Raw genomic sequence first — 14063 nt, 5'->3', positions numbered from 1 at the left:
CTAAAACATAAAGTGTCAATTTCAGCTGACCTTTCTTCACGATCCGCTCGCTGCCTGCCCCATAAATTCTCTGTGAAAAAACCGCGTCTCTCTGGTCAGCCTAGGGTCCGAGATATGCCAAAAAAACAATCAGCACTACCAACCTTTCCACACAAAAACAAACAGTGTTCCAACCAATCAGCGTCAGGGATTTGGTGTTGTGGACTTTCGCTCCGCCTCCCTCACATCCCTGCACCAGTAGGAAAGTCCACAACACCAAACCCCTGACGCTGATTGGTTGGAACACTGTTTGTTTATGTGTGGAAAGATTGGTAGTGCCGATTGTTTTTTGGCATATCTCGGACCCTAGGCTGACCAGAGAGACGCGGTTTTTTCACAGAGAATTTATGGGGCAGGCAGCGAGCGGATCGTGAAGAAAGGTCAGCTGAAATTGACACTTTATGTTTTAGGCTAGAAATCGCTGATACAACCTTTAATGTTAAACTTTAAATGATTTATATACGTAACTGAGAGGACCTGCCAGCAGATGGCGGCAAGACACTGATTTAATTAGTGAATCATATCATTCATTTGATTCGTTTGAACAGCTGATTCATTCCTGAATAAAGCAAATGACTCTCTTTATGAATGAGAAATTGAATCATTTCACTAGATTCGTTTAAAAACGCACGTTCATTCATAAACAAAACACCGCTGTTTAAATGGAGATGCACAGCGGCTCAGTTGTGACTTGTTTCAGAATACTTTTGACGACAAAAGAGAGCAAAATCTTATTTTTGACGATGAAATGAAGCAAAATCAGGCATTAGTGTAATCCGCCTGCCACCCACCCGCACTTATATTTTTCTCAGATTTAGCAAACCGCACGTGATCTTCCTATTACAATTATTCTAATTCTTAGTTTTGCATGATGATATGATGAATGGATGGTTCATTTTAACAGCTGATCTTCACATCGCTGCAGACTTACAGTGTATATATAGGCTTAATCACTCGTGCTTTTAAGCCAAATCCGTGCTGAAAAAAATAACTTTTACTTGCATCTGGACGTGACCATAGGTATAAACTCGCAGTATCTGAGGTGACGGAGAGGACGGCGCGGTCAGGTGCAATCATCAAAATATATTTAAAAGGAAGCTGGCGCCACAGTCCTGACCACACAACTCAGGTTCAGATTTTAGAAAATGTAGTTAATGTTTACATCATTATTGATTTATCTCATCCACGCGCGACCCACCCACAAGTTATACGAATGCATTTTTTATTACCCGACCCAACCCGCGGATATAATCTCCATCCGTGCATCGCTGTCTCTGAGTGGGGCGGAGTAATCACAACGCTGCATTGTTTGTGAGAGCCGCAGCGTTCTCCACCCCACGCGTGAAATTCTCTGACTCCAATACAGGATAAAAAAACAGAACTTATAACATTGGGGCTAATATGTTAGCAAACAAGCTGCTGATCGTTTTAGACTACAGTCTTTAAACTTAACTGCAAGTAAGCAAACCTTTAACCAGCTGTAGCATTATGCCAGTTACCGACGGTTCTATGCTTTCTTTCACTAAGTGAAAGCAAAACTTCATAGTTTACTAGTAATATATAGTACATATATGGCCATGGGACTTTGAAATATCAGAATTTAATCCTTACCTTGATCTCTCAGAAATGTTATTGAATCTTACAAAAGTTTTGGCTTGGGGTCCTTCACAGCGATATACCGCACCAATAACACGGGGCTGCCCGCAGACGTGCCTGACTTTAAATCGGCGCTACTAAACACGGATATCGGCCGATGCCGATATATTAAAAAATGGCAAATATCGGTGCGATATATCGGCCGGACGATATATATCGGTCGAACCTCTATTTAAAACACAAATATTGTTTTAGAAATATATATGCAAGATCATGTAAATGTAACTTTAACTTTAAAAGAAACTGTAATTGAAGTAGAAACTGATTTGCAATTTGTTCCATTGAACATTCAAACCGCGATAGACGTATATCATTTCAACCCTAGACACAAACACAATGGAATTCATGTTCTAAATGTATTATATTTAAAACATATATAAATACATATTCAAAATCAGGTATAGTCTCTAATTCATCTGATTACAAGATTTTAATGTAGATTTTTTTGTAATTGAAATATAGTAACTAATTTGTAGTTTGTTCCACTAAACTCTTTTTTGATTATTTTCTCTTCTGTTGCACCTTACAGTGTAGATGATCAATTGTCAAGAGACCCTCATAGACTTCAATCACCAAAAGATGATAAATGCTGTCTATCCTAGTTGTTGGATCCTGATGAAAGGAGCAGTGAACATCAGGTGAGGATCCACAGAAGAGCTTCACTACTGTGTCTATGAGGAGAAAGAAATGTGTGATAAATGTGTGAATGTGATCCATACAGGTGAAGAGACTCAGACTTTACAATCAAATAATGCAGCATGTGTGTTAGAAACATGTGATAATGAATGATTCATGTTGATTTAGTATTCAAGCAAATGATGCTTTTGTTTTATTGAAAGCTGAAACAGGAGGAAGACGCTCAGATGAGTCTGTCTGGCTCTTCAGTTTAATAATATTTGTATTAAACTCATCCATAATGATTCAAATGTTTAAATGTGATTGTCAAGTGCAGCACTTAAATGTGTCAAAGATATAAAACAAGTCTACAATGTGAAATTAAAACATTGACATGATCTCTCTTACATGTAATACACATTGTTCTTCTATTTAATTGTATATTAAGTTAGCTATGTGTCTGTCTGTTGCTAATGTACAGATGCAGTTTTGACAGATTAATTGATTAAAACAGGAGTTTTCACACACAGTGAGTTTGTGCTGTCTTTATGCAGTCTCTAGACTGTTCAATCTCGCCTCTGCTTATCTGCTCGTCGCACAGGTTTGTTCTTGTTATGGAAATTTGAATTTCTTTCGAGGCATCACTGTTTTTGGAAATTAACAAAAAAAAATTGTCAATTGGCCGATGACTACACTTTAAAAAACAAACAAAAAAAAAAACACTTTTTCTTAAATGCAATTTTGATGTTGACAACATACTCTTAAATGATCTGGTTTTGTGTTTGATTTTTAAACAACTTTTCTCCTTTTTTTATTTGGAATAAATATCACACAAACAAACAATAAATAAATACTGTTTTAGACATTGGTTTGGGACGGTCAGCTGTTGAAAATGTTTTTTGAGTATTAATGATCTATGTCTTAAATGTAAGTGTCATATTTCAGCTCTAGAATATTGTATTGTCATGAACTCTGTCTCTGTCAAATACTTTCTCTGCTCAGAAATCAGGCACTTGGTGTAAGACTGTAGGAAGTAAGGTCTCCAAATATTCGTTTTTAGATACATTTGATTTAATTGATGAAAAGTGCAGGAACCAATCAGTTAGATCTCTTTGTTAATATTTCTTATTTGTGTGGAACATTTTTGGAAAGTTCTTAGTCATTGCTGTATAACAAATCAAACCAAAGTAATTTAAAATAAAATATCTTGTGAAAGACACAATCTTTATTTTGGAATGAAATGTCACCATTTCTAAGTGTTTCATTAAATTGCAGTCTAATCTTAAATGTCATTAGTTTTATTTCATTCAAATGAATATTACTTTTCCAAAAGAAAAAATATATATTATATTGATTTTGTTTTTGTTGTTAGGAAAATATAGTATTCATTAAACTAAATAACTCATAACTGTGAAATGTCTTATTAAAGTCCTTTAAGGAAGCCAAAGTATTGGAAATTAAATGCCTCTCTATTACAAAATACTAATATACTAATGGGGCAGCCGTGGCCTAATGGTTAGAGATTCGGACTTGGAACCCAAAGGTTGCAGGTTCGAGTCTCAGGTCCGGCAGGGATTGTAGGTGGGGGGAGTGAATGTACAGCACTCTCTCCACCCTCAATACCACGACTGAGGTGAGTCCCTTGAGCAAGGCACCGATCCCCCAACTGCTCCCCGGGCGCCGCAGCAATGGCTGCCCACTGCTCCGGGTGTGTGTTCACGGTGTGTGTGTGTTCACTACTGTGTGTGTGCACTTGGATGGGTTAAATGCAGAGCACAAATTCCTTGTATGGGTCACCATACTTGGCCTCACTCACCCCCTTTCCTTTCCTTTCCTTCCTTTCCTTAAATATTGTTTGAGTATAAGAACAATTATTTTTGTACAACATACTAATTGTCACACCCCTGGACTTTAGTTGGTTTCTCCCATCCATTTCCCCCCGCTGTTTTCTGTACTTGGTTTGTTCCCATCATTACCCACACCTGTGTTTGTAATCAACATGTCTATTTAATGTGTGTGCTTTCACCTAAGTCTTGTCAATCGTTAAATGTTACCACGCTGTGTTCCTGTTTCTGCCTGCTTCCATTGGATTATTAAATACCTTCACTTTTACTCCGTCGTTGTTCGTGTTTAGTGTGAATCGTGACAGAACGATCGACCTTAACAGTTTATTTTTTGTGAATTCCCCCGTTTTGTTTTGCGTCTTTTTTCAGTCTTTTGTTTCCGTCGTGTTCATCACCAGAATTCACCATTATGAAACTCACTTCAATCAACGTCCGCCCAAGGAGGGGAAACGCCATTCTGGAAGGCTATACCACCTTTATATTCCAGGATGGCAGGGATCTTGAGGACTACGTGGAGGAGTTTATTAGCATTTGCCATCTTGCTAGCTGCGATGACGTCTGCCTTATGGAGGGATTTTGGTGTGGACTGGATGAGGATCTCCGCTTCGTCATGCCCGAAGGTGAACCATGCTGGACCCTAACGCAATATATTAACATCTTGCTGAGTGCTTGGGGTTCAGAGCTCTGCCTTGACGAAGCGGAGGAAGATTACAACGCCGTCCAGTCACACCACGCAGACGTCTCGCAGCGCGACCCGGAACCCAGCCAAGTACCACCCCGACCCGCGGAATATCAGCCTGAGCCCACCGCTGACGGGGAGCTACCGCCCGCCGCGACCAGCGTGCCATCGCGAGGAGGGGCGACAGAGCAGCTGATCGTCACGGAGCCAGAGTGGCACGAGGCGTCAGACCAGGTGTGTGAGCCGGCTGCAGTAACCGCGACGGTGGAGAAGATAGTGGAAGTTGAGAATGCTAAGGACAGCATTACCCACTGCACCACCACTGAGGGTGAGCTTAATGAGATTCCGGGAGCTTTTTCTATGGACAATGCTATGGACATTTCTGTGATTAATATGGACTATTCTGAGGATGTTTGGACTGAACTTTCTAATATCTCTGAACTTACTACCATCATAATTTCCCACCCACCCTCCCTCAGTTTATAAACGATAATGTGTCAGCCATGCCACCACTGCCACCTGTCAGTCCTTCTGCTCACCCTCAGCTTAACATCTGTGCAGTGGGTTCGCCGCAGGTCTGCCAGTCACCATCGGCGTCATGGCTGGAGGATTCCTCATCTCCGCCTCCAGCCTCAGAGTCCATCGGGATCATCGGCTCTCCGTCTCCGCCTCGGGCTCTACCACCACCTGCTCCGCCTCCATCGGTCGGCCCCCGGGAGTCGTCAGCCCACTCTCCACCATGGCTCCTCCCTCCATCGGCTCCACCGTGGGGTTCCATCTTGGCTGCGGTCTGGGTATCACCTGGCTCCTCCTGCTCCGGATCCCTCCCGTCTCCTCCTTGGCTCCTCCCTCCGTCATCACCACCATGGATTATTCAGTCACCACCCTGGACTTCATTCCTGGCCCCCCTTCCGGAAGAACGTCCTCCACCCAAACCCCCTCCTAAGGACTTTGTAGTTCGGTCGGCGCGTGGACGCGCCTTTTCCGGGAGGGGGGTGTAATGTCACACCCCTGGACTCTAGTTGGTTTCTCCCATCCATTTCCCCCCGCTGTTTTCTGTACTTGGTTTGTTCCCATCATTACCCACACCTGTGTTTGTAATCAACATGTCTATTTAATGTGTGTGCTTTCACCTAAGTCTTGTCGATCGTTAAATGTTACCACGCTGTGTTCCTGTTTCTGCCTGCTTCCATTGGATTATTAAATACCTTCACTTTTACTCCGTTGTTCGTGTGTTTAGTGTGAATCGTGACACTAATAATCTTCAAACTGTAAATTGAGATTTGTTTAAATACAAGTTGTAAATTCTCTATAAATTTTAGTAAAGATCTTTCCAAATCAAAAGGGATTACAATATGCAACATTATTAAGAGAAATGAACCATATCACACGTCTCATCTCTCCAAATTTATTGAGAAATCACTTAGCTAATCAATTCACTTAATCTTTACTTCATATCCTAATGATTTTTGGCATAAAAGAAAAATATATAATTTTGACCCATACAATGTATTGTTGGCTATTGCTACAAATATACCTGAGCTACTTAAGACTGGTTTTGTTCTCTTTGTGGTCACATTTATTGATGATATATTGATTTTATCCTAATTCTGCCATGAAGTATAAACATGATTATCACTTTCTTTTTGTTCCTCAACTCTAGTCAGATTTAATAAATATGTCATTCCTAATAAAGTTGAAGAAATTAACTTTAAAATAATTCATTGATATTAAGTAATGACTTTTAGTTTAAAGAAGGGTATCCATTATCATGTGGTTTTTGTAAGGAGGAGTCAAATTTTTTTTTGGACCCAAGTATACAGAACAATGCTAAAGTATGTACTTAATTTCACTCTGTGGTAAACTTTCTATTATCTAAGAACTCCCTCTAGCTGTCACACTACATAATGACATGATACTTACTACTTCACTACAGACATAAAGATTGCATTACACCTTATCCACTTTCCTTTTGTTATTCAGATTCTGATGCAGGATTTTGAGGACAGTGGTAAAGACAGGACTGGATAGATGAGCTCAAAATATCAGAGAATGAATTACATTGAGAGTAATTAAGACAGCTGTGGTATTTGTCATTTAAATTACATTAAAAAACAGTGTTATAAATGTTGAATCAGAGTACAGAAAGCCATAAATTATAAAGACTAAATACTAAAAATATAAATACTAATAAATTCATTAGTCAGTCTTATATTTCCTTAAATGTAGGATTAAAATACATTAAATAAATTTGAAAAACAAATACAATAAATTATAACTACATTTTTGATTGTACAATGATAAAAAATGTTGATTTCAGCTCTAAATAAAAGGTAAAGTGCTGTTTTCTCCTTTTCAAACCCATATAAGTTAGTGAGTTACAGTCTCATTAAGTTTGAATACTTTAACGATTACAGTTATTTAGGACATTGAACGAATTTCATAGCTTCACTTAAGCGTGATTTGTTAAGTTATTTAGTAAAACAAACCGTTTAAAGACAACGCATGTTAAAACATTTTTAAGTCTGTAATAATGTAGCATTAAGAATAATTGTATCCCCCTTTTTCACGTTAAAACGCGAAATCGAAAGTATTCTGTGGACAAATCAAATCTGTCCTTCCGGATAGAGAGGTCGATAAACCCCAGCAACAAATTAATGTTCTTTTAAACTTCTTAATATTCCGAAAGTTGCTGCATAGTAATGTTCATGTAAATAAAATCTGTTGTAGGTGATCTGAAGAGATTATGACACCAAATACATACTTTTTTTATTGCTTGTTTGATAACTCAAACATTCAGCACTAGTTGTTTTTCTTCATTTATTTCTCTGAACTATCCTGATATTGATGTCAGTCTCACATTGTCATGTTCAGGTCATGATGAGCATCTGATCGTCTTCAGAGACACAAAGATCCCAGTGTTGAGCAGTTTATCTGCAGTATGTCAGAGGAGCGAGGAAAGGACTCTCTGTCTGAGATGAGTCTCTCACAGATTTAATAGCGATTTACTGGCGTATTTTTCAAACTCATGTTTGTCATTCTTGAAATGATATACATGGATGTTTGGTCCTCTTAGACGAACAAAACTTGTTTTTGATTGTGAATGGATTATGTAGAGAAAACGAGCAAAGTACACTCCTATTACAGCACAGTACAGTTGACCGGAAATGACTTAGCTGGCTTGTCTAAACAAGGAAGTAGTCCGTGCATACAGTATGTTCAATTGGTCATGAAATGACCAAAAATCACCAAGACTATGTAACTGTTACGTCGTGTGTTAGCTGTGTTTTTCTCACATAACTTATGTAATAATTCCAGAGCAAATTAGGCTACCTATGTTTTTTTTGGCAAACTCAGTGATCCTCTGAGAAAACTAATCCAGTCCTAATGCGAATGTCTAATTGCCGACGATATATATATATTTTTATAACTTGTGTGTTTTGGCCAACGTGAATTACCGTAGACACATACCGTGCGCATTTTTGATTCATTTTAGAAACAAAAACTAACAAAAATAAAAATCAAGAGCCATCATGTAAAGCACTGTAATATCAGCGTCGTTTCTGCACTCAATAAATGTTTTAATTACATATGCACATGAATATTATAAATGAAACATGGTTTTACTACAAATAAATGAAAATAAATAAAATAGTTAACCACACATTAACCGTTGTGCTATACTAGCCATACAGCTTCACCATGGTATTTGTAGTAAAACTGTGGTTATACTATGGCAATTCAATCTGACTACGCAATGCACCCATGAGCGCGTGATCTCTGCAACGCCCAGATGTACAAAACAGACCCCCACCTCTGTAATAAACACTGAGATGTTAGTCCCGTCCGAATTGATGAAAATCGCAGACATCAGGTGATAAGAATCGGAACTCAAACGTATAGTTTAGAAATCTAGTCCCGTCCGAATTCGGGCTTTAAATCTTTTAATCTTACATATTATAATTTAATATCACGTCAGAATCGGCGAATCTGCTGCGGTCGTTTCATCACATCCGAAGCGGAGGACCTGAAACCGGTCGCCAGTTAACACGGTAAGTGCATTCATCTTTGTTTTGTAAACTGGGTGGTACTAGCTTTTTTCTCGAATGTGACTTTGATTTACCCAGACTTCCAAGAAATCAGCTTTTCACCAACACATCTTTTTTATGTTGGAATTTGGCACACACACAATTTTACACCCCACAATACTCGAATCAGGGATAACAAACTAACAGGACAGGCGAAATAGAAATATTTGGTCAGAGATGGGTCTAATGGATGAGATGGTGACATGTTGGATTACAACTCTTTCACTTTAAAACACGAATTTACCTGTCGTCCAAAGCAGTTCTTTACTGTTCTTAATGCAGTAGCCTGAGGTATAAAAATGTTAATGAGATGTTCCCTTTTTATCCCTTATTATATGTTGGTGATATTGAAATAGAGAATAAAAACTGTACTAACAGATATGTAAGACCAATTATCATCCAGTCATAAAATTAAATAATTAAATATTTCAGAACGGCCTAAGATTCCCTATGCTCCCCAAGGTAAAAGAAATGCAATGCAAAATGTTAAATGATATATATCCTTCCAATAAATATCTACATCAGTAGAGACTTCAGTGCGACTTTACTGACATTTAGTGGTGAAATTATGCAATGACTCAAAACAGGAATGCACCAGTCAATGGAATTTTGTAAAAGAATAAAGAAAATGGAGATAAACACAGCTTTATCAAGAACAAGCTTAATGAGCTTACATATTTTTTTAAATCTAATTTATTTGCCAAGTTTTTTACAACAGCCTTTATACATGCCGAGCACAAGAGTATTTCACCATGAGCTTCTGCCTGAAGACAAATGCACATAAAAAAGAGAGCAGATGCATCAATAACTTAAAATAAGGACTATTATGTCTATTTTTGTCATTGAGTATCTTTATAGTTAGCTGCTGGTATCTTTGTCATTTATTGACATTATGTCTCAAGCATGAACTTTTGCCTGCATTTGTTGTCAGACCCGACAGATTACTCCAACTGCAAACTACTTCCTGCACTTCTTTTAGCAACATGGAAAGAAACATCTACATGATGTAATCTCAAAATGCAGGTATGATATACTCTCTTTATGTTCGTTATTTGAGACCTAATTGTGACATGCAATGTTAAATAATGACTTTAGTTCATTTATGAATGTATTAGCTGTATGAGCGATTTCACTTTCAATTTCATGTAACACTGTAGTTAAACAGAAAACTGAACGGCAAACAACAGGCACAAAATTGCAGAGCAGTGATGGAGCTTCACATAGTCTGGACCAATGATCAGAGACTGTGTTACTGTTTGAAAATCACTAACATCTTTTACAGGAAGATCAACAGACGTCACGTGTCAGAGAAGATGATCAGCTGAAGACTAAAGAAATGGATTTCTGTCTTGATAGCTCTCTGAGGGATTGGCATGGTAATGTACATGACAATGTTAATTTGGTCTTTGTGGAATAGATCTGCTACGCTGCTGCTGCCAATACATCCACAACATGCTGTTGTCAGCATGTAAGAAATATTGCTGCTGCACATATAACACATGTGATAACCCCCCACAAAGCCGTAGACACAGAACACAATACAAGCCAATGTATGCATGCCACAGAATATAAGGATAATCTGCTGCATCAGTGGACATGCATGTATCCACACACAAGAAGATGAACAGACAAGGAAAGACAAGACAACCCCAACAAAGCAGATCTATTTCCAAGACATTTGTAGAGCCATGTGAACCGCATGTGTTAATATAAATGTGTGCCTGAGCTACCACGCCGACCGGCTTAACAATAGTGGCCTATGACTACGTGTGCCTGGATGCCACGCCGTCTGGCTTAACTCTAATTAGACACGCACTATGTGTAATGTTAATTAACAAAATGGATGTACGTTGCAATCTGATAGATAAGACCCCAGCATCCACCTGAGCAAATATCATAATTTAGAAATGTTACTTTCTACACAGTCCCACAGTTCATCAGTCCCAGCGGCAGTGTATATAAAATATTCCAAAAACCACATTATGCAGAAACTTTATAACTGTTTTTGTATTTAATGTACTATACTTTCAATAAACATTTGCAATGGATTTCAAAAGCTGTTTTATGCAAGTTTTAGCCTGATTTTTGTTGCATTGACACACTTTTGACCAGCAGGCGTCACTAGCGTGTGGTGTTTCGAGCACTTCAAACAGTGAATCATTTCGCTTAGCAATTGGTTCAATTGATTCGAAGCGCTGAAAAGGTTAGTTTCTCCCATACACTATCTTCAATGTTGATTTCGGCTCTTCGAAGCATGCTGCAAACTGCTACAGCAAACAGTAGCCATATTTGAATGTTGAGCAGTGAGCTCATTGGCTACTGATACAGGAGTGAACCAATCAGCTGTGCCATGTGTTAATGATGTCATTAGGTCAGATTGAGTTAGACGTATAGAACTGCGCCATCTAGAGCCAGAATTCTCTGTGGAGGAGAGAACAGAATATCAACCAGAATGTCAACCTCCGATAACACAGGTAAAAATCAGTCACATCGTTTAGAATTATTCTAAAAGAACATTTTCATTAAATTCTGTAAAAAAATGAAATTGTCAAATGTCAGAAACATTTCTTGAAGCACTTATGTTAAGAGGCAATATACATCATATGGAAATCCATTTTCTTTTTGCACATTTAATGAAAAAGATCAAAATTATTTTTATCTCCTCAGCAAACTCCAAACATATTTATTCTGATTACTAAGCATCTCAGACTTTCAGTTAGATCAGTTTTGCTGTTTTAATAATTTTGTTCAAATGTTTTCTGTTATAATCTAACCGTTTTCTTTCTTACAGTGATTGTCGTCCACAATCCTCCTCGCAGGAGAAGACAGAGCAATCATGAACCTCCTCAGGGTCAGTCTATCTATGTAACTTAATGAAGTTATGTGTGGAAAATGTTATCTTCTGCTGGTGGATTCTGGTTATTTTATTCTGTGATGTTGGATTACGTTTTTTTACGATTGCTATGACAATTTTTTCCATACTTCTTACAATTTTTCTAAACTCTTAACACACCAACACACCTACAACACAAAATTGACAAAACAGTTAATTTCATGCTAAAACCACACACTGCAAACTAAACTCCAACTAATTTTCAAATTTCATTAATTCACTAACACAGTACACTACATCTACCAAAACACTGCAAACATGTTTAAAAATCAAATTTTTATTCCAAAACACTAACACGTGTTCTCATCCAACAGGAACATTTAGCACAATATTATACAAACACTAACATCAAATGGAGTTCGGGCTGACCTTATACAGTAGACAGTATATGGATCATGGGTTGTGTTTTACAGTACAGTTTATTTTGAAGCCTCTGTACATTTCTGTTTTGTTGGGTTTAGTAAATGCATGTATTTTGTTTATTTTGCTGCAGAAATTCAATACAAAAATTGACTGACCCATCTTGGAGTAGCTTTATAGGATGAATAAAAATAAAAACAGAACATCACACTGGCGATAAGGATTGAAATCTACATGCAGAAAAAGAGCGACAACACTTGACGCTGACAAGCACAAAACAGTAGGTAGAGGGCAGATAATATGGTGACTGCCCCGCACGCATTTCCAGTGTTTGATATAGAAAGTGAACCACACTCTGTTGGACCTTGTTGCACCAAATGCAGAGATTGACAACTATGTTATTGCAATAAACATTGGTGGTGATACGAGACTAAAGACCCTGCTGTTGCATCTGGCTGGAGAAAAGGTACTCGACATAAATGACACGCTTGCCGAAGCAGCTGATAAATATGCAGATGTAAAGACTGAGCTCACCAACTACTTTGCCATAAAGAAAAAGGTGCAATATGAAGTGTATGTATTCAGAATGCAACGCGAGAGTGCCATTCCACATAAGAAAAAAGTTGAAGCTGAACTAAAAACGCTGGAAAACAGTGATACCATATGAACTGCAACTGGACCCACATCATGGGTTTCACCCATAGTCGCACCTCCAAAACCAAAAGAACCAGACAAAGTGAGAATTTGTGTCTACATGCGGCAAGCCAACATTGTGCGTAAACACCACCTCACACCAGCGATGGAAGACATTATACATGATTTGGATTGTGCCATGGTATTTTCTAAGCTGGACCTTAAGGCAGGATACCACCAACTCGAACCGCATCCTGACAGCAGGTATATCACCACATTCTCAACACACCTTGGTTTGAGGAGATACAAGCATCTCAACTTTGGAATTTCGTCTGCTGCCTAAGTATTTCAAAATGCCATCAGACAAATGTTACAAGGCAATCCTGGTGTTAAAAATTTTAGTGATGACATTATAGTGTATGGATCGACACACGCAGACAATGATCATGACTGCACTATTCCAGCGACTCACGCTCATCGCAGCAAATGTGAGTTCAACGAGTCTAAAATTTTATTTTTTCGGATTTGTCTTCTCAGCGAGTGCCGTATCTGCTGACCTCAAAATTTTGCTTGCAGTCTAACACACCAGTACTCCAACTGAAATGCATAGTCTTCTTGGCATGGCCAGCTATTGCTTACGCTTCATTCCTGACTTCGCAACCGTAACAGAACTGTTGAGAAGGCACACCCTGGGAATGGGATGCTGAACAAGAGTCAGCATTTAATCACCTCAGAGAGCTCCTGACCGGTAACACAGTGATGCCTGCTTTGACCCTAGAAAGGACACCGAGCTCATAGTTGATGCCATGATATTTTGTCAATGAACGATTATTATAAACTGATATTTATAAGAAAAAATGCTATAAAATAACACATTAAGTATACCACAGTAATATAATTATTTAATCAAGAGTTGCATAAAGTTTAAACATCCGTGAGGATGGTTTGTCCTGCTTTTGCAGTGTCCCGTTTTGTGATGCATCCCAAAGGTTTTTTACACTTCTCCCCTGGATGAAGAAACTTGCAATAAGTGGACTTAGCATAGTAGATGTAAGGATTTTGACATCACTTCTGATACAACTGTCACGTTGAGTAAAGGAGTAGATCTGGGTTCAGGTGCAGGTAAGGAGTTTTAATTAAACAAATAAACAAACAAAGCAAAAACCAAAGGCCAACACGGCACAACACGACTATAATCAAAGATCAAAAATAAACAGAACTGAAGCACAATCTAGAGCCGGATCAAAACATAGAGA

At 38.4% G+C, this 14063-nt stretch overlaps 1 protein-coding gene across 1 annotated transcript in view; it reads left to right on the top strand.

Moving 5' to 3' along the window:
* Window positions 1-14063, top strand: part of LOC141337911 (uncharacterized) — a 536025-nt gene that overhangs the window by 166131 nt on the left and 355831 nt on the right. The gene's annotated exons all lie outside the window — the stretch shown is intronic.

Source organism: Garra rufa, chromosome 7, assembly GCF_049309525.1.
Source record: "Garra rufa chromosome 7, GarRuf1.0, whole genome shotgun sequence".
Taxonomy (NCBI): Eukaryota; Metazoa; Chordata; class Actinopteri; order Cypriniformes; family Cyprinidae; genus Garra; species Garra rufa.
Note: the sequence above shows the minus strand (reverse complement) of the source record. Positions and strands in the feature narration are given on the sequence as shown.